The sequence below is a fragment of the Coturnix japonica genome, chromosome 4 (assembly GCF_054131305.1).
Source record: "Coturnix japonica strain WE chromosome 4, WE-NBRP24, whole genome shotgun sequence".
In the NCBI taxonomy this organism is placed as follows: Eukaryota; Metazoa; Chordata; class Aves; order Galliformes; family Phasianidae; genus Coturnix; species Coturnix japonica.
Window position 1 is genome coordinate 39,120,024 of NC_140666.1, and position 20,572 is coordinate 39,140,595.

Here is a 20,572-nt window from a genome sequence, read left to right on the forward strand (position 1 = left end):
TGGGCAGAGTGAAAAGTGTTTCCAATTTTAAGTTTTAATTGAAGAACAATCTTTAATTTGATGGGTACAGAATATTCACATGAAAGGAACTGATTTTATTTCCTTCTTCTAAACCTAAAGGAGCTGGGTTTAACACTGTTGAAGGATTTTCTGTGAGATGTTCACGCAGCTCTGGTGGTGACAGTATCTTGGCTTCAGTTCTGAATTTGGTTCTAAATTTAGGATTCCTCTTTGCCTCTCCCTTGGAAATGTAGTTGTTCCCTTCTCTGCTTGGTATCAATAACAGTCTGTCTCCCTTTTAGCATTATTTCTATACTTGATACTTGCACAGTGTGTGAATCTCTTTATATCTTCTATGACTATCACCATGTTCCGGACATACATTATTTTTGTTCTCACAAAAGCAATTTACAATAGATGAATAGATGTTGACAGTTCTGGGCAGCCAGAGAAAGGAGTTGTATCACAACAGACTTAGTTCAGAATCAAAAAGATGATGCTGTCTCCTACTAAATTTCCACAAATGCTTTATTTGAGTCATCCACGTTTCCTATCTCATTTTTGGCAAGAAGTAAACAAAAATCAAGCAGAAACCTGTAAGGAGGTCATGCCTCAAGGACAGATGATTATTTTTTTTAATTTTCCTCTTCATCAGGTCTCTTGTTAACATGTTGCTACAGATGTTTATGTGGCTGCATCAGCAGTACTAGCAGTCCTGTTGTGTGAAATGTCTTGTCTGCCATCAAAAATTACGAAGAGACAGCAGGCAACAAGACAATAGATCAGCCAGAGTGTCTACAGATGTTTTTAATCTGATTCTCTGTTATTTATACAGTGTCATAGGTATGCACGTTGTTTCTGCAGTTATATAAAGCATGAGAGCTTCGTATCCCGAGGGGCTTACAACACACAAGGTTGTAAATTAAATCCTGCAAGATTTCTAGTCATGCTATCCAGTGCCCTTTGTGTTTAGCTTGCAGCAAGTATGATATGGAATATGCCCATTCTTCTTGGCTGTGCGTGTGAGGAGAAGAAACGTGTTTAAACAATGTACAGTGAGAGGACTATAATGAATCTTTGGAGCCTTTAACACTGTTTTAAACCTATCTCAGGTCATCAAAGTGCTCTTATTTAGGCCTGAACCATGTTTTGCTGAACAAGAGGACTTTGAAACATCACAAGCATGTGTAGTCCCCAGTGAAGACAGTATCTGCATGTGTTGGTGGTTACTGCACTGTGTGCTGCAGAGTAGTCTGGAGGTAACAGCATCTGCTTCATTCACTCAGCTCTATAAGAAACCATTCCTTTTAATCACAATTAGTCCACAGAAGTATGGATCCAAAGTAACAGCCACTGTGAGGAGTTTGATGCATTTTTTTTATTTTTCTGTGCAGCCAGAACATTAGTACTGAGGAAGAGTGTCATTTTTTTAAACTGACTCATTCAGCTCAAAATGATATGGATAATATCTCATTTCAAAGTCATTATGGCATTGTATAGGCAAAACTCTTCTGCCTGAAAGCACTGAAATATTTCTGCCTTAGCAAAATCTGTTTTTGTTTTCTACATTGATCACGTTCCTTTTTTTGTTCTTGTGTATGACCCAAGCATGTGTATCCTGCTGCATGTTTTTACAGATTGATTTTGGAGATTTGCAGTATGTGAACCGTGATGTCTCTTGGCTTTGTGGAGTTTGTTGCTGAAGCAGAGCTTGGAAACATGCATAGCTTTTCAGTGTATACACGTCTTGTTGAGCAGAGCAGGGTGAAATTAAAAACTGAAGAAGGAAAAGAGAAGAAAGAAGCTGTAACTAAACAGCTTCCATATTGATAAAATTAAATGACTATTTCAGAAGCATTTTGTAAGCCTGCTTCTAAAGTGGTTAAGTTATAACAGTGGGTATTTTTTGTTTTGATTTTTGTTTTTTGCTACATTTTACAGCTACTGTTCTGGAACTCATCTTCAGAATGTGTCTGAAACTTTAGTTTCATGGTGATGTCTTTCCCCTTTGAGCTATCAAATATTGATGGGAAATTTTGATTTTCTTTTTTAGTGTAAAACAAATAGATTAGGAATGCAACCTGAGAAGCGCTTTTATGGTCTCTATTGCTTGGTTAAGAAGTTATTTACTCCCAAACTAGGGACATAGATTTCTGGCCCTGAATTGTGAATCTAGGAATGTATTGACCTTGTTAGCTTACTCCAAGCACAATTCCCATTTTTCAACATGACTGGAAGGGTTTGTCCCCTTAAAAATGTGTCCATATGATAGAGCTTGAACAATTTTTAGTTATTATTGATTTGTGGGGTCATATAAGTCATTGCCTCATATCTTTTTATATATATCATATATGTATCTTCCGTCCTGTTTTCCTTTTTTCATGTTAATCATTTCTGAGAAAGTTTCAGGGTAGAAAGGGAAGCATTCCAGGAGGAAGAAGTCAGGAAGGTAGAGGCTAAGAAAAGAAGTGGGGATTTTCCTTGCTATAAAACCTTTGGGCAGAAGCCAGGCCCATAAGAGCTAGGGAAGAGAAATTGCATAAGTTTTTTTCTTTATGTTGCAGTCTGGAGGAGGGAAGATGAGTGGAACTGAAATGGGGCATGATCCAGGGAGGGAGCCTTTTATGACAGCTTTTTTGAGAGAATGGAAGCTGGGGAAATGATGGCCAAAAGAATATGCATGAAATATGTTTGTTTTACTTAGATCAGGCTGCTTCTTAAAAATTTTTAACTGTGTTAATTAGCACTTGCAAAATGCTGCTCCAGTATGCTGAATTCCTGTCTTTGTGTTCATTCATTTAGAATTAGCCAGTTGCAGGCTGAGATTGCCAAATTTCTGGTCTTGACCAAGCACCAGGGATAGTAGGATCATATCCATTTAAAAATCTCTGTGTCTCCCTGTCTGAAACTCAGTGCACTTCCAGTTTTCACTTCCTCGTTTCACATTACAACAGGTGCAGTGAAAAGTGACAGGGATACTCAGATATGCAGAATGACTTCCATGGAAAAAGCAGCCAACTAACCTAGCCTCCTTGGGGCTGGGAAAAACCTGACTCTAAAGAGGATGTGACAGATTATAAAATCCTGGGTAGCTGAGGAAATGTGACTAAGGAACAAGGAGCTACAGTTTCTAATAACACGAGGACTGAGATACCTTCAAATGTTATTGGGTGGTAGGGTGGAAATGTACAAGAAAGAAGATAGTTTTGGGAAACTCACTGCCATGCAGTTGTAGGAATGCCTATAGTTATATGTTGCCTCAGAGGCGGTGAGACGAATGACAGCCACTTGGAGCCTTCTAAATGCAAAGCCTTCTTCTGTGGCTCAGGGATGTGCTGGTGAAGTATCACTTCACACTGCTCTTGTGCTCCTTATCTGTGTGTCTGATGCTGCTGTTGTCAAAGTCTGTCTGAGTGTGGCCCTTCATATGGCACAGCATGTCTTACACAGTAAGTGATGAAATCATCACTTTGGGACAGCATAGCTTTGCTTTTGGAATCACTGAAAGTGAGTAAATACTTTAAATGCTCTTTGGATTCTGTTGAATAGTGAGGTCTTTTTGTGTCTTTTCCTGCTTGTAAGTGGTAAGGAAGTAATTACTAAAATCAATGTCTATTCAGACAAAATAGCATTTCTGCGAAGGATGCACGTGAAAATCTGCTGCATGGTACCCACCTTTGATTTGATGTTTAAGTTTCATTATGTATCCAAATGTAAAGATGCCAGCAGAAATTCAAGCAAGCTGATGTCAAACCTCAGCTATTGCTTCAACACAGCCAATACATATTTTACTGATAACATGTGTAGTTCTAACAGTGGCAGGCTGAAGTCTAACCGTAGTTGCAGGAAAAGCTATAGTCTTTTTGTTCTGGAATCTTCCTTAAAGCTGAGATTTTGTTGCTCAAGAGAAGAGCAGACATAGATATTGTGATGTTAATTTCTTCAGAAAGTTCAACTTCTAGCTTTTCTTTTTTAAAATCTTATTCTTTGGCTTTGCATCTATGATTTTTTTTTTTCATTTATTATTATTATTATTATTATTAGCTCAGAATAGAGCCACTGACTATATTTCCACATCTGGATATGATTTTTGACTGTGCCCATGATTATATTCTGGGATTCAGCTTGGATAAATTATTTCTGCATGTGAATTGTGATTATATAATCTCACCTTTGCCACTCCATTTCAGGGGCTACATTTCTGTTTAGACTTTGGAGTGAGAGAGATTCCTGCAGAAAGTTGTACTGTGAACCACCTCTGACAAGAGATTCTTTGGTGTAAGGCCAGGAATGAATATAACCAGGAGAAAAGAAAGCATGGTTGAAGGGATCTTGATCTGTTGTTTTTCTCACCACACCTCTGGCACACAGAAATAATTCTGTTAGAAGGAAGAAGACTGTACAGTGGCAATAGGCAGTACTGTGGTTAAGTCCCCTGCCATCTGATAAGGTGTGAACTTCATCTGAAGCTTCTCTTGTGATGGAATTATTCATAATGTGCCTTTTACCTGTGGCCTGCCTAGCATTCAATAACAGACAAGTTTAACTGGACTGAAATTGCTGAGGAAGTAATTTGGACTTTCACAATATGTCTATGTATACTTCTGTTGCAATACCACAAGGTATTCCTCCCCTTAAAAAAAAAAAAAAAAAAAAGTAAAATCCCAACTGGTAGATATTTGTGTGATAACTGGAGTTACTTAATGAAAATCTTATTATGTAACTAAAACACACAGTGCTGTACCAGATTGCATTTCTGCACCGAAGTTCTGCTAACACAAATACATAGAGCTCAGACTTGGGAGTCTGTTCAAGATTGGGATTTCTTCATTTTCTTCAAAGGAGGAGAGGAGGAAAACATTTTGAACCACTTCTTATTTGACATAGTAATCTTAAATTATCAGGACCTTAACTTAGAAACTTGCAAGTAGGGAAGTGAGGTGATAAAATACAAAAGATATGAAGAGCATTTGAAGCACTGGGCAATCAGGATGGTGACACTTGAACCAAGTTCTCTCTGTATAAATATTTGCAAATTTGTTTCTACTTCTGAAACTGTGAGGAAAGCCTTGACTAGAAGACAAGGATAAGGACATATGTCGCTTCAAAAGGCTCCTGCCATGGGAAGGCTTGATATCAGCAGACTAAAGTAGAAGTTTTAGTTGTGTTTTGGGACAGGACATTCTATCCTGTGATAGTGTGCTTTAGTGCTTTGTAAGATCACTTGCAAAGTGTCACGATAATCTAAGCTGGTGTTTTGGCTCTGATCTGGTGCAACCTCTACGTGAGACTGAAGGATTCAAAATAAGTAGCTCCCTGTAGATCTGTTTTTGTTTGTTTTTGTTTTTCTTTAAGGAAAGCATTTTGCATCCTTTGCAGACTGAATTCTTGCAAATGCAAGGTTCATGAAATGTGCATCAAGTGCATGCAGTTTAGAATATTCAAATCTATTATCTTAATGCACATGGCAGTAGCAGCTGTGGGAATTTCAGGTGTTCATCAGGAGAAGAACACATGTTGTTTATTTGGCTGTCTTTAAATGTCAAATTAATAGGGGGGGAGGGAGGAGGAAGAGATTCAAAAAGCATATAAATCTATATTGTGGGACAGTTGTGGTGAGTCAGATCTGTGTGTTGTAGTAGTGGTCATTGGTAGATCTTGGGAGTGTGTTATCTCCAATTTTTGAGGGTGTGGAAAGAGAGAACAAAAGGGAATGAGCAATGAGAGAGATAATCTGTGAAATACATATCATTCTATGTACTTGTCATGGCAGTAAGGTATAACCTTCTGTGAGTTCTTTGTTTAACAGAAGTTGAGGCAGGAATGGAATCTGGGCTTGTGGCAGATCTGCTTACGTTTCTTCCTCCCCTCTATTTTCCAAAGACTTCAGAGTCACTTCTGAGTAGTAGGTGCAGCTGCACAGCCATTATTGGATGACAATTTTCATAACCATTTTGTTTATAAAAAAGATGATTTTTAATTAGATGTGAGAAATCCTTATGATGTGTCATTCAGGGTACTTATTGAGATAACTGCATTTCTTTGTTTCTTCATAAAAACTTTGTTATTGGTTGCTGCATCTCCTAGCATGGAGACGGTTGCAGAACTGAACATGTTCAAGTTAAAAAGTGGCCAGCTGACCTTAAAATGTAATCAGTGTTTGTGCTCTTTTGACAAATTTTGATAAATTATGCCTATGGACTTTGCTGATTGCCTACAGGTACATTTAGGGTATACAGTAGATTAATGTTCCCTTCTTTTAAAATCTGATAAGGCAGCTTTAATTCATGCCCAAGCTTTAAGATAAACTTCCTCCAAAATACACAGAAACAAAAAAACTTCTAAGAGCAGGTAAGCCTCAGCATAAAAAGTTATAGAGCAATCGGCATTGAAATAGATCAGTTTTAATAGAATCTTACATAAGGGAATTAAAAAAAAAACAACCAAACAACAGAATTCTTATAATGTACAAGGGCTGCTCTGAAAGTAATGCCTCCTTGTATATAATATTGGCTCACAACATTGGAGGTGAGTGTTGGTGGTATGGCAGTAGAGGCTGAACCTTCCCACCAATATTCCATTGTGTTTTGTTGCCATGTGACAGGTGTCAGTAGAGGGTCAGTCTGACAAAATGGCATCTGATATGGAAGTGTGTGTATGGAGCAAAGGTGAGTCACTGAATTCCTCTATGCAGGAAAAAAGGAAAAAATTGCACCCATTCACATTCACTGATGTTTTCTGAATGCAAGTGGAAACCAAACAGTGGATGTGAGCACAGTGAGGAGTGGGTCATGTGTTTCAGCACTGGTGTAACAGTGGGTCACCTCCACTGGTGCATATTTTTATGAGTGCAGTATGCAGATTCTTGTACCTTACTACCAAAAATGCATCGCTAGTGTGGTGACTATGTTGAAAAATAGTGTTTTGTAGCTGACGACTTGCCCTCTCAAATAGCATTGTTGTGCTCTTTGCATCTGTTGTAGCACGCATCTTTGCTTCATATGTACTTCCATGTCAGATACCATTTTGTCAGACTGCCCCTCTGCTGCCATCTGTCTCAGGACAGCAACATATAAAGGAATATTGGCAGGAAGGTTTGGTCTTTACTGCCGTACCACCAACAACCACCTCTGATGTAGTGGGCTAACATTGAAAGTATGAATAGATAGGAGGCATTACTTTTGGAGCTACTGTTGTATATCCGAGAAAATAATCACAGAAACATAGAACAGCTCAGTTGGAAAAGACCTTTAAAGATCATTGAGTCCAACCACAACCTAACCATACTACCCCAACTCTAACAACCCTCTGCTAAATCATATCACTGAGTACCGCATCCAAGTGGTTTTTAAACACATCCAGAGATAGTGACTCAATCACCTCCCTAGGAAGCCTATTCCCCCTTTTAGTCTGAAAGATCAGAAGGGAAACCTCTGCAGAAGAAACATTAGTTCAATTCATGCTGTTAATTAACACTCACGTTTTTCTGTTTGTTAGAAACTTATCTGTTTCAGAGTGGTATTAATCTTTCACTGAAATTTTGCTTCAGCAAGTCTTTCAAGAACAAGAAAGAGAACATAGAAAATCTTTTTTAATTACAAAGTATCTGAAAGAGGAACAATTGTCACATTAAAAAAAAAAAAAAACCACAAAAAAACAACAAGCCTTCAGCCTCAATAATATGAGTAACTGAATGGAGGCATTCTTAACATTGCTGAAGTTAATTGTCATTTAAGTGCCTAATGTTAGCCAGTTCCAATTCCACCATCAAGCAGAAAGGAAATAAGCAGTTTTGTGTGGGAAGAAAGTATATCAAAGCAGCCTAATTTATGTTGCAGTAGAAACTAGGTGTTGATTATGTCAGTCAATGCTAATGTTTCTACTTCTGAAAACTGACTACAAGCAAAAAATGATAGTGCAGAACCTTACTCACAGTCCTCTTTCCCTTTGTTCTCCCTTCATTTGTTGGAGGGGATGCTGTGCTGCTGACATATACTAAATTTCTTTCAGCATATGGAAGCAGCGATTTGTGTTAGATGAATTTGGAACTTTGAGCTTTGTACTAATTAAGAATCTGTCTTTTTGGGTCAAAGACTCATCTTCTTTCTCTGAGTACTGGAGCTGGGTTGAAAATCAGAGAATTTGTGTAGGTGAAGGTTCTTATGAAGGAAATGCTCCTACTCCAGTTGTTTTGTTTAGGGAGCAGAGAAAGAGTTTGTATGTGGTGAAGTTGCTTTTGTATTTTATTGCCAGCAAGATATGGAATGTAGATGAACCTTCAAACATAATCGTGGTTCTGAATAAATAGTCCAAGAAAGGTCTGCTATCTAATAACAGCACAACACTCTTAGTTTTGTGGGTGTTTGGCTGATTAATATTAGAAGTGTTTGTATGCCTTGAATGGTCAGCGTGACTTGGTCCATAACCTTCATTGCAGTCAACAGGAACTCCTTGGTTTGACCTGGAAAATAAATTACTTTCATGGACTTATGAAGCTGTATAATTCTTCCAGTAATTTGTTTTCAAACTGTCTCACCTACTTCTATTTGTATATTTTTCCATTTCAGAGGCAAAGCAAACAGAGGTCTAATCAAGATGCTGGATGAGTTAAGTAACCCAGCAGACTATGCTGTATGGTGTTCACATACATATAACTCTGATTGACACAACCCGTGAGGGGAAAAGAGTAAACTAACTGAAGGAAGAATCCAGACACAGAGATAAAGAATCTTTACTTATAATAGCTTTATACGCAAACACTCATAGATCTTACACATGTCTTTAAATACAGTTTACATATCCTGTCAGGACTCATACATACCTTTTAAAACTATCTGATCAGGACTCCGGTAAAGCCCATGTTTCTCAGCGTATTTGTTAAGGGCTTTTCATTGCTACTGGAAACCACTGCTCTGATAACAGCAACTATAAATAGCAAGAACACCTGCAGATAGGGCTATATTCATTCATTCTTCCAGTGCTGACTTTGATGCCTGATTCACAGAATGTACTTTTGATGCTAGTTCTTCAAGAGCTAGCTTTATCAGGATTAGATATTATAATAAATAGACCTCAGTCTTTAGCTTTCCCAAGTGTTTTTCTTGGTGATGCAGAGCTGCAAATGAACTGGTCCAATATTGTTGTCCATATGTGTGGTTTGTCTATGTCTGTTGTGGCTTGCTGATAGTATGTGATATATAGGAAGCATACCCATGAAATGCTCCTTATAATTGCTGAACAGTAGCATTAGCTTCTTTATCTGGCCAATGTCACTACTTTTCTGTCAGGTCTTCATTCCTTTCAACTCCAAAAGCAGATTTTCGAGCTTTTCTTAAGTGGTGAGTGCCTTCAAGAAGCAGTTTAATTAGATGAGGTTTGTAGTGATAACTTGTAGTGACTCAACTTAATTGGAAGGCTGTTTTGGAGCTGAGAAAGATAATGGTCCTGTTCACATATGTTTGGTGCATGCGAATACATAAGACAGTGTATGTTTCTCCAACATAGATAAACAGACAATATTGCTCATTTTCCTGACAGGATACAAAACCAATAAAGGTGAATGAGAATTGGAATTGTGGCTAAATATGCATCATGGTTTATTTCAGGCTTCCACTGAAGAATGTGAGAGCCTGCACTAGTTTTGTTTCTGCTGTACATGTGCTCTGTGGTTGAATACTTTGTTTTCCAGATCTACCATTTTGTTTCCTTTCAGAAAATTGTCTTTGAATTCCTTGACAGCTGCATTAGCAAATGAGCGTGTCTGTGGGATTTTACATTAAGCATAAGTGCCAATAACTTTTTAGCTTTCTATTTCTTGAAGAACTATACATATCATTAAATAAAATTTGTGTCATATTGATTCTGCCAGTATTTTAATATTTTGAAGTATTTTTACACCACAAAAAAACATGTTTTACATTTCATATTGTTACTTGGTACCCGACGGGATTTTTTAGATTGTCATATTTTCTAAATATTGTCCTTTTTGGCATAATCCTATTAGTATGATGTTACAGAAATGAACATCTTGGATTAATAAAAGCTGTATTTTTGTACAAATCAAAATATCTAAGGGAAATAAATATCAAGAGTTTAAAGTAAAAGCAGTGATCAGTTGTTGACAGACAAATAAAAAATGATGTAACAGGCCAAAATTTGGCTGAGGTATAAGCTGTCATTTTTTTTCCCAGCAAAGAAATGGCTTACTATTAATGATTACACACACGTAGTTCACAATAAAAATTAAAAACCCAAAAATGCATGCAGAAAAACAGGTCAATTACTTTAATCCTTACATAATTCTGTCTTGGAGTGCAGTCCAATTGCTAATCTACTTTGGTGGAATTGTCAGTTTAATTAGCTATCAAAAATTTCTATTACATAAAAGCAGCTGATTGTAGGTAACCAAATGTTTGGCCAGTAGTATCCTTACCCCACACTCTTTACACTTAACAAACTGATTTTCATTTAGTTGTTGAACTCCAGATGCAGAGCTTTGACATGGTGAATATCTTTAAAGAAAGAATCCCTGTAACTTCAGAGTTTTGCTCATACTTACAACGTACAAAGCAGGAAAGGCTTTCTTGCAGATCCTCGTGCAGTTGTTTTTCAGGCATGTACCAACTATTTCTTTGATATGTAGAGCTCAGCAAATTTTTAATTTCAATCATTATTAACCAAAATTTGAGGGTAACGGAACCATGTCATAAATTTTTGTCTAGTACACTGACATAGTACATCTCTATGCTGGGCTTAGATTGTGGTGGTTTGCTTGTTTGTTTTTTGGAGTACTGGGGCTTTTGGTTTGCTATGCTATGGAAAGCCAGCATGCATGGTTGGGACCTACATCTCTGCTCTTCAGGAGAACAGCAACATTTGTTTGTAACTATTGTTTCTTAAGTTCTTTATGTTCAGGCACACAGTACTATTGCAGTCTGTCACATCTTAGCTCCTCTTACTGTCTGAAGAAGTGTAAGGAATATAGTTGATTAGAAATCTACCCTTCCAAGTTGTTAATCTTGAAAATGAATTAAAGAACCAAATTAAATCCTCTGTATTTCTGAATGAGAGAGCCCATGCAAGGATTTAAAGGCTTAAGTATTCCATTAGATTAACTTGGATTTTTTTATTGTACTTAGGTAATCAAACCTTCCAGTATACACTCTGAAATAATTTTCTACAGGCTTCAATACTGTAAAAGGCTGTAACTTGAGGAGGTTTGCACCCTTTGTTTCTTCCATTTCTGAACCATACTACCATATACACTTCTACTACCATTGTTACTTCTCTGCTCCCTTCCGTGTGATATGTTTAGCTGCAGTATTTCAAGTGGCCAAAGGCTGAGTAAGTTCCAGTAATTCCAGTGGCAGAATGATATTAGTTTGCTATCACAACAATTTGGCTGACTGGGGCTATAAATGTTTTGGCTATACCAAAATGTTTATGAAGTTTATCTTCCTTCACATGCTTTAAAATGTGCTCTAATTTGATGATCAGTTGAGCAGGTGGGCTCCTGTGGTTCTGGTGGTGGTTGTTAGAGACACAAAGAATGATGAGATATGAAAGAAGAGATTTTTTTTGTGTGTGCTTTGTCCCTAAAGTAATTATAGGTTTCTATGGCTATAGCCAGTTGTTTGATTCGAGGTCTTTGGCTCTGTGTTTTGGAAGCACAGTTCTGTATCTCAAGCATGTGGTAAATCTGTTTTCCAATTCTGGTGTATGGAAAGAAAATGAGTGACAGTGACTTATTCTCTGTGACAGATCTATGCGTAAGTTCTACTATGCTAGTTCATATATAGAGCTATTCAAAGAGGTGCGTTTTGCCTTCTTTTTAAAAACCAACATGATTTCTCAAAGAATAAGGCTGTTTTGTTTATTTGTGCCCTAGAGTGCTTGTATATGCTTACGATGGATCAATGTACGTGTTTTCTTTCCTGACAGCCAAGGAAGGTTCTCCCCAAAGAGGCAAACAGCTGAGTTAAAGATTATAGCTGACATGGGAGAGTCGTTGATGTGACAGTACTGTGGCTGCTGATGACAGGTTTATGCTGCAGTTCTTGCTGCACTAAAGGATTTTTTGCTGAAGGAAGGGGTATAGCACAGGCAGTGAGAACTAGAGGGCTGCTCGTTCTGTTTGCTGGCTTTGCTTTTAATACCACTTGGCATAGCTTGTAAGGAGGTCTTTTCTGTAACCTAAAGTTTGTCACTGTCAGCTCAGCTGCAAGCAACTCCTTTGTCTCTGACTGCAGTTCTTTATTTGATATATGAGGAACATAGATCTGCATTATGGGATAGAGGGGAAGATGTGGGGCTTGGGGCAGGAGGAGAGAACCTAACTGTGCCAGCTGAAAGGAATTCTTATCCAGGTTTAATAAACTGAAACATAAAATAAATGTTCAGCACATCATGTTCTCTAGAAAGCAAAAGATTTGATTAAGACATTTTGAGCCTCCAGAGATATATCTGAATACCTCTGAAACCTTGACTCTGGTGCTCATCTTCTCTTGAATGCAGAAGTACGCGTGGGGGATGTGGAACGCCTGGCTTGGTTCATAGAAATAAATGTTTATCTGTGAGCAGTGCTTTTGGGGGCCTATAATTCTTTTGAAAATTAATCCCTGAGGGACTGCCAATGGCCCATTAGTTCAAAAGCCTTGAGCAAGAGCTGTAAACGAATTGCAAAAAGAAGGAAGTGTTTTGATGCTGAAAGAAGTTTGTCAACATACTGTCAGTGTGTCAGGATGTGTCACTTCCTCTCACCCTTCCTTTTGTTGAATCCTCTGTTGCTTGATCTTTTTTTGAGAAACAAAGCTGGGCTGTGCCTTGGATTTGAAATAAATTTATACCTTCCTCAATCCTTTCTATTTTACATCTTTTGGGGGAAATACATTACATTTGTAAAAGGGTATTTTCACATCAAAGTAAAGAATACAATCTGAAAAATAAAGAAAATATCCCACAGACCATTAAGAGCTGATTCCAAGCTCTGGATTGCATTTTTTTTCCTGTGGTAGAAAAGTAGTTAGAGGAATAGACAAGGATAAGTTTTGCTTTTAGACTGAGCACAGTGAGAGTGGTTGAGAGGAAGGTGGATCTGAGAGAAGCTTGATGTTTGGTATGGAAAGGGAAGAATTCGTATAAATCTTACTTTATTTTATATTTATGTTAAAACACCTTCAGTGCTGGATGCAACCAGTAATCCGAAGCTATACCTAACCAATTTTTGAACAGCAAAGCTACACTTGGGAAAACAGTATTCAAAATGACTTCTGCAAACATAGTGATTTGTGCTCACAAGCATCGTGTTTGTGTACATGGATGAGTGTGTTGGTGTGGATTTTGTGATTGTAAGCAGTTCCTTTTCTCACTCTGTTTTTTCCCTGTTCTGCTGGTAGTGTCACCTGGCAAAGCTTTTAGCCTTCTGGCCATATTTTCTTTAGTGAGGTTTTGTCCACAGCAGCTCCTACTGTTTCTATTACATTGAGCTTGACCCTTTGAACTCGTGGACTAGAACCAGGTGCTGCTTTTGGTGGAGGTCATTTCTAATCACGTAAGTCCTTGGACTTCTCAGAACTCTCACAGCTCGTTTTGTGACACACTGTTGTGTTTCTTTAGTAGTCCTTTTTCTCTGTAAAACTGCAGATTACTTTGAGCTGAAGGAGACGGAGTAGACTCACGTGTGCATTTTTTGCTTTGCACATAAGTACTGTTCCATTGGTATAGATCACTCCCTTCACCCTATTTATCATTTCCCTGCTGCTTCCCCAAATGGCCACAAGCCACATACATTCAGGGGTGTTTTGAATGGAAAAAACATTGCTAACAGAACACAAAAATAAATTTAGAAAAGAATGAAAGGGAGTATGATGCCCAAAATATTTGAATTTCAAGTAGAAGTACCTAGCTTTGTTAACTGAATGTATTATTTTGCCACCTTTCTTGTAAATGACATCATGATAAAAGACCTCAACTTGTTTTCAAATGACTGCATATTAATAGCTTCTAGCAGGTGCTCGAGAAATCAAGGCAATCTATGAAAATTTCAGAATACCCCTCCCCCAAGGGAAGCTTGTTTCTAAAATAGTGCATGTGTTCTTAGTCTGGCTTATCAAATGTGTGAGACTGTGGTCTGTTTGTACTTCTGCTGTTTTCAGACTGCTTTTAAGACTTTTTTAGTTAATATTTTTTTTGCAAGGATTCAAAGTGCATCTGTCAGAAGTGGAAATTCCACACAAGCTTAGCTATGCAGATGTCAAGGCATCTCTAAAGCATATCATTTTAGGGTCCCCAGAGTGCAGAAACAGTTGAGATAAAGCTTTGAGGATGGGGAAAAAAAACAAACAACCACTCTCTGAAGTCTTTTGTCACCTGAACTGCAACGGCTCCAACAATTTGGTGCAGAAAACTACAGAACTATGTTTCATCTGCAGTTATGGACTCATGGATTTTCTTTGTAGCTGACAGTAGGAAGTGAGGCGTAATTCCTTTTGTTCCTTTGGTTGTTTAGTAGAGTAAGTAAATTTAGGTCAAATTCTCAATCATTTGATCACATGCCTGGAGATGTATTACATTTTGCCTAATGGCCAGGGAAAACAGCCATTTAATCAAGTAACTGTTTCATTTCCATAAGTGACTAATTTGATAGACAAGGCACAGTTCAAAGGAAAACAATAGATCTACAATGAGATGTTTTCAGCTTGACCCTTGTGCCCAGCTGGATGCCAGTGGTGCCTTCTAACATGGAGATGCTTGCCAGACTGAGATGAGTCTGGCAACATCGTACATACAACACTCTAAGTTATGTTACACAGTGCACTGCATTGTGAATTCACTACAAATAATTTGACTCTCTCTGTTCCTGTCCCATGGCTTCTGAAATAGTATGAAGAGCATTTAGCCAAGTAGAAAGGCCAACAGTTTCTATACCTTTAATTTCAGAATAGTGTAAGCTTGTGTAATTATTACCCTTTATCCTGAAGACCCAATTCAGCACTTTATTGCAGACACTGGCTATCAACGTAGAAGCAGCTAAAACAGCAGGTGGATTTAAAATGAAGGGGCAGCTGTATGGATGAGCTGCTGTATAAGCAGATTATAAAATATGCCGTTTGGAGAAATGGAATTTATCCACCCTCAGTAAGAAGCTCTGTGCTGGTGGTTGCTCAAAAAGTTCAGCCATCATCTCCTGAAAACCAGTTTTGATACTGTTGCTGTAGCTGTGACTGATTTCAGCAGAAGTCATAATCAGCATCCATATCTAAACTGACAGCCACCGGAGGAACAGTTTTGTTCAATGAGATTTTTATTTTCTGATTAGTCTGAAAAAGGGCTTCCTACTGCAAGAATTTCTCACCTTTTTTTTTCTTTTTTTTCTTTTTTTTCTTTTTTTTTTTTTCAGACAGAACAAGAGTTTGTCTCTGCTATCTTACTACCACACCTTTTATCTTGATGTTCATTGATGTGCCTCCTTGAGGGAAGGTCTTTACTGTACCTTCATCCATGATGAAAGTTTGCAGCAATTACCTCTCATTCTGTTCTTTCTCTAGAGCATAATATGTGCGTGATTTTCTCAACTATGTGCCAGCTAATAAGCATATTAAAATAATGAGCCCCAAGGACACAGGAAAAACAAAATTAATGCATATGATTCAGTTTCTCAAAATCTTTTATTTGAAAAACAAAATCTATTTTGCTGTTAATTACATAGCTTGTGTTCTTGTATTTTCACTTTCCTTGGGTTCTCTCATCAGCGCAGTTGCTTTTGAAATCTTACTTTGGTGCATTTTAAAAATTAATTGTGGTACAGTGATCTCATGTGTTAATTTGCCTATGCTTCCAAGTTGTGTGTTGGATTGCCTGCTGCTTTGCCTTTACTTACCTTCACCCCCTTCTGTTGTGAACTGCTGAAGTTGCTGTTTTCTGTCCCTGCCTGCCTCTTATGTGCACCTTCAGTAATGGTACAGTTATGAATTCTTTCCATTCTGTTTTAGTTTCTCACCAGAATTCTTAAGGTTCTGTCTACGTAGAGCTAGAACATTAGCTGGAGTTTTCACTGCCTGGATACTTCATTCAGAATGTTCAGACAGTTATAGAGAAATGCTTTTCAAAAGAATGCCTTGCTTCACCTTCTTCCTTCCCTCTTACAGTCAATTTCATCCATGTTCAGCACCTTGAACATAGAAAGATCTCTAATTCAACTGAAATAATGAAATTGTCTGGTTGCCACTGGAGAACTGGAAAACAGCACAGGTAAACTCTGACCTCTGATTCTCTTAAACTGAGCATACATACTAAATTATTCTAATTACTGATACCATTTTATCTTCCTGCATGGTCAAATCCAAAATAGTGTGCTTGCACTATATGTATCAATGTTCTATGTGGATGACAGCTAGGCTAATGTGCTTTTTGTTGTTAGTTTTTGTTTGCAAATGTGCCGTGTAGCTCTAAGAATAAATGACCTTTATTTGGGCACCAGAATGGATTTATGTCTTTACAACTAAATGTTTAGAGATTAAGTATCTGGCTTTGTTTCTGATGTACGTTCAGAGTTGTGTCAAAATAGTGTGAAACACGAACAATTCTCTGGAGACTCTTCTCCCTTGGTTTTCCTGTTATTAACATACATGTCACTACTGTTGTATGTGAGAATGGAGCCAATTCTGTGATTTCTTTCCAGGGTCTTTCCAGTCCTCTCACAGCTAGAAAAACAAATGGGCTTTTTTAGTGTGTCCTGAAAGTTGATAAACTATAACTTGTTTGTAGGGGATGGGGAGAGCGAGTCCCTCGGGTGGGAAGCCACAGCAAAGAGCACAACTTAGTCTATTTTTTTTTCTTTTTTTCTTTTTTTTTTTCTTTTTTTTTTTTCCTTTTTTTTTTTTTTTTTTTTTTTTTTTTTTTTTTTAACTTAAAAACTTGCAAGGACTAAAGAGAAACGGAAATGTATTTACAGAATTCCTATATGGTTGTTACTGGACAGGAGGGGAGGAAAAAGGAAGAAAGTTGTTCTGATTTGGGGCTTTGCATAATCCTTTTTGTCCTACTTTTACACTGTGATGAACTTCTGCTTGGAAAAGTTAGGCAAAAGCAATGCTTCTATCACCTCAAGAAAGAAGAAGGAGACAGAGGTGCTGAAGTAGCTTGACAGTGAAGTCCATGTCTAAAGCAGATGTATTTGCTTTTAACAATTTAGATTAGGCAAGAACATCTTATTTTACTGCTTTACAAACAATGGTAAGAGCATATACCTGCATTAAAATGACATAATTTCTTTCCTAGTGCTGAAACATATTTACTCTGGGCTCAGGTAGCTCCCAAACCTGGCCTTGAGGATGCTGGTAGCAGCTGGTTACATTAGGAGCACAAGGATACGCCCACTGGATCAGGATAGGCTTGTCTCAGTCAAACAGATTTCACTTACTTTGTGTAAGAAAGAAAAGAAAAAAAGAAAATCAATTCAGTTTGTAGCTGGCTAAGGGTACTGATAGTGGTGGTTTTCCTGGTTGTTTTCTGTGAGCACATGCTATCTTTAGGGAGATTTCTGTGCTTCTTTTCTAAAAATGAAAGAAGGATTAAGTTTATAAGCTGTGGGTTTTATCTTTTTTATTTCAATTTGAGTAACAAAGGTATCATACCGATAGCACGTACATATTTACATCATGTGTTACATTAGTGTACAGTTTTAGTTGCTTCTTGAGAGCAAAGACTAAAGTCCTTGGTTATCTCACACGCTTTTATGTTTAAACACATATGCATATTCCTTCTGTACAGAATCTACTTTATTCAGAAAATGTATTAGAAATTACACATTCCCAAATACTGGGCTTTGCCTTTGCAGAAAAATGAAAAAGGGAAAAAACAACTGCAATCCCAGCAATAACATAAATTGAGGCTTTGTCTACCTGTAGTAGATAAACTGCCTACTCTGAAATCCCATGGGAAGCAAGCTGTTTCTATGGGGTATTTAAGGATGGAGCTCATTGTACTCATCTCTTCATGGCTGACTATCTGGTTTGTTCTGTGGTATGACTGAAGACACTCTGTAGACTAGAAACTGTCTCTATTAGTGAATAAACAAAAGAAACCCAGTTCTGGCAGTTAGAACAGCTGTAATGTTCCAGATGGCTCACAATATTTGAACTAACTTTAATATTAAATAGGTATGGCTTCAAAAACTAAAGTGCTGTGTCGATTTATTTATTTTTTTCCTCACTTTTCTTTCCTCTCTCTCTTTAAATTTAAAGACTCATTGATGAAGGCCATTGTTAAAGAAAAAGAAAGAACTACAAAACATGGTGCTTCACGCCAAAATTTTGGGAGGCTGCAAAATAAACTAAACCTTCTCTTTGATCAGAGCTCTTACAGTAGACTCAGGAAGGAAACAAATGCTGATGATATTTGTAAATGACTCAGGCTTGCCCAAGTGTGTGTGTATGTATAATCTCTTATAGTATCATATGTTTTCCTATGTGGTAACCTAAGCATTTTTGTAGGGAGAGCTGAATAGAAGTGAAATATTTTATGATAAAATATAAACTGTGTTCTGCCAGATGGAGTCTTCATATTTATAAACTGCAGATCTAAATCTTTCCTTTAAAGGGAAGTTATTCAACAAGAAAGGCAAACAGATCAGGAACATGATGCAAGTGAATGGGCATGTACAGTAGTAATAGTAAAGTTCCAGGCAGATCTGGAAACAGTGTATTTGCAAACAAATGTATTGATCCTAAGTTAAGAATAGATTAGCAGAAGGAGAGTCCAGATGGACCAAGAGGTTGGTTTCATCGATCCTTCAGTCTTCCCACAGGATTTTCCCACAGGACTTGCTTAGATCTGTAGAGAGGATGTATTTAAAATTACCTATTGGAAAAAGGATATTAAAACTATAAAACTATGTTCAGTTTTTCTTTGACTTTCAGCCAAACTTTGAAAGTACTGGTTTGAATGCTATTGTAGTTATAATAAGTAGTTTACCTTATTTGAGTGAATGCGTGCTTATGTCCTAGTAAAAAAAAATATATATTTGCCTGATCTGTTTTGATTGTTTAAGCTATATTAGATCCTAATATGATGATGGTACTCGGCTTCCAGGCCAACCAACTACTACTAGTTGACTGCATGAATATGATTTATGGAGATACAACATAGGAGTGACTCCAACCTAGTGAACATTAGTTAAAGAAATTCCCTGTGAGACCAACATTGGTTGGAAGTGACCTTGGATGCAGATAGAGTATCTTAAGGATGCTGAAACTTATGAGGTTTTCAGTTCTATACAGAAAAAGAATTTTGTATTTGTTAGCTGCTGAATTGCAGCTTGCTTTTTGCATTTTGCAGAGGCTCCTAAATCTATGAGAAGATCAGTACTGCTTTTCAATTAAAGGCCTTTTTGGCTGAGCCATGCACAAGAACTGTGGCCGATAACGTTGTTATGGAAAGATTTATGCTTGGCAGGGAAATTCTTTTGGGATGTCCCCTCTTTGCTTTTTGTGTAGAATTCTGTGCCCTTGGAAAGTCTTAGAGCACTCATGTAGATGTGTGTGCTGTGATTATGTAGGTCAGGCACAGCACGACCCTTCCTAGTTTAACACCACAGAACTGAAGATGTAGGTTAGGCTTTGCAGTCACTAGGTCATACAGTGACCTTTATTGTTTTTGTAATGGAGCTTAAGATACATATTCTTTTCCAAAAGATGAAATAGTCTCCAGTTATGTCTAAAATACTTACAGCACAGGCTGTGAGTTTTCCAGTCTACTCACAGTGTCTGATAGGTATCCTTAAATATGACTCTGAGTGAGAAGTTGTTAATAATAATTAAAAACAATTTGCTGTACTTAACTCTCCTGAACTGGTTTTGATGGCATGTCAGGGCCTGCATTTGGCCGTGACAGCCCTTGTAATAAATGCCTTCACTGAGCATTACGTGGTGCTGTGTGTCTCACTGACTGAGCAATACATGGTGCTGTGTGTCTCACTGACTGCTCCTCTTCCAGTTTGGGAATCTATAGGGATCAAATATTTTTGATGGTTTCATCAGTATCTCAATGTTATAAGGCAATGTGGCCTCAGAGACCATGACTGTCAGTTTTACCACTGCAGTCTCATTAGCTACTAATTAGTAACAGGCAGACTGTCAGACTTCGTTCATAGCAGATGTTTTCTGGAATGGGAGTACCTGAAATTTTGTGCTAGAATGAAGAGAACGTGGGTCTAACATGGTGATGGACTTCAACTGCATCACTACAAATGAAGAAACCTTCTTGTGGGATGTTCAATATCTGGAGGGCAATCACCAGCCTGATCTCATACAGTTAGGATGCTGCCAGCAGGTGAAGGAAGACACAATTATAGAAGTGAGAATTCCCCAGTAGGCATTGTTTCTTTCGTTTTCTTAGAGAAAAAATGGGTTTAGGAAAACAGGTATTGTTTCACTTGAAATGTCCTTGCAGTGCTCCACTGCAGCTGCAGGATTGAGTCTCCTCCCCAGCGCCTCTTCCCCACGCTTTCTCGAAGAGCGTGTTGTCCCAGCACAGACTGGGGAGGTGATTTTGATCAGTGTGGGCCAAAACTGTA

The 20,572-nt window shown here is 37.8% G+C and overlaps 1 protein-coding gene across 1 annotated transcript in view; it reads left to right on the forward strand.

The window, feature by feature from the left end:
• The window catches only part of JADE1 (jade family PHD finger 1), a 125,978-nt gene that overhangs the window by 50,885 nt on the left and 54,521 nt on the right, over positions 1-20,572 (forward strand). The window contains exon 4 of the mRNA XM_085546543.1: positions 16,146-16,248. The gene's annotated coding sequence lies outside the window, so the exon portion shown is untranslated. The remainder of the gene's footprint in view (positions 1-16,145; positions 16,249-20,572) is intronic.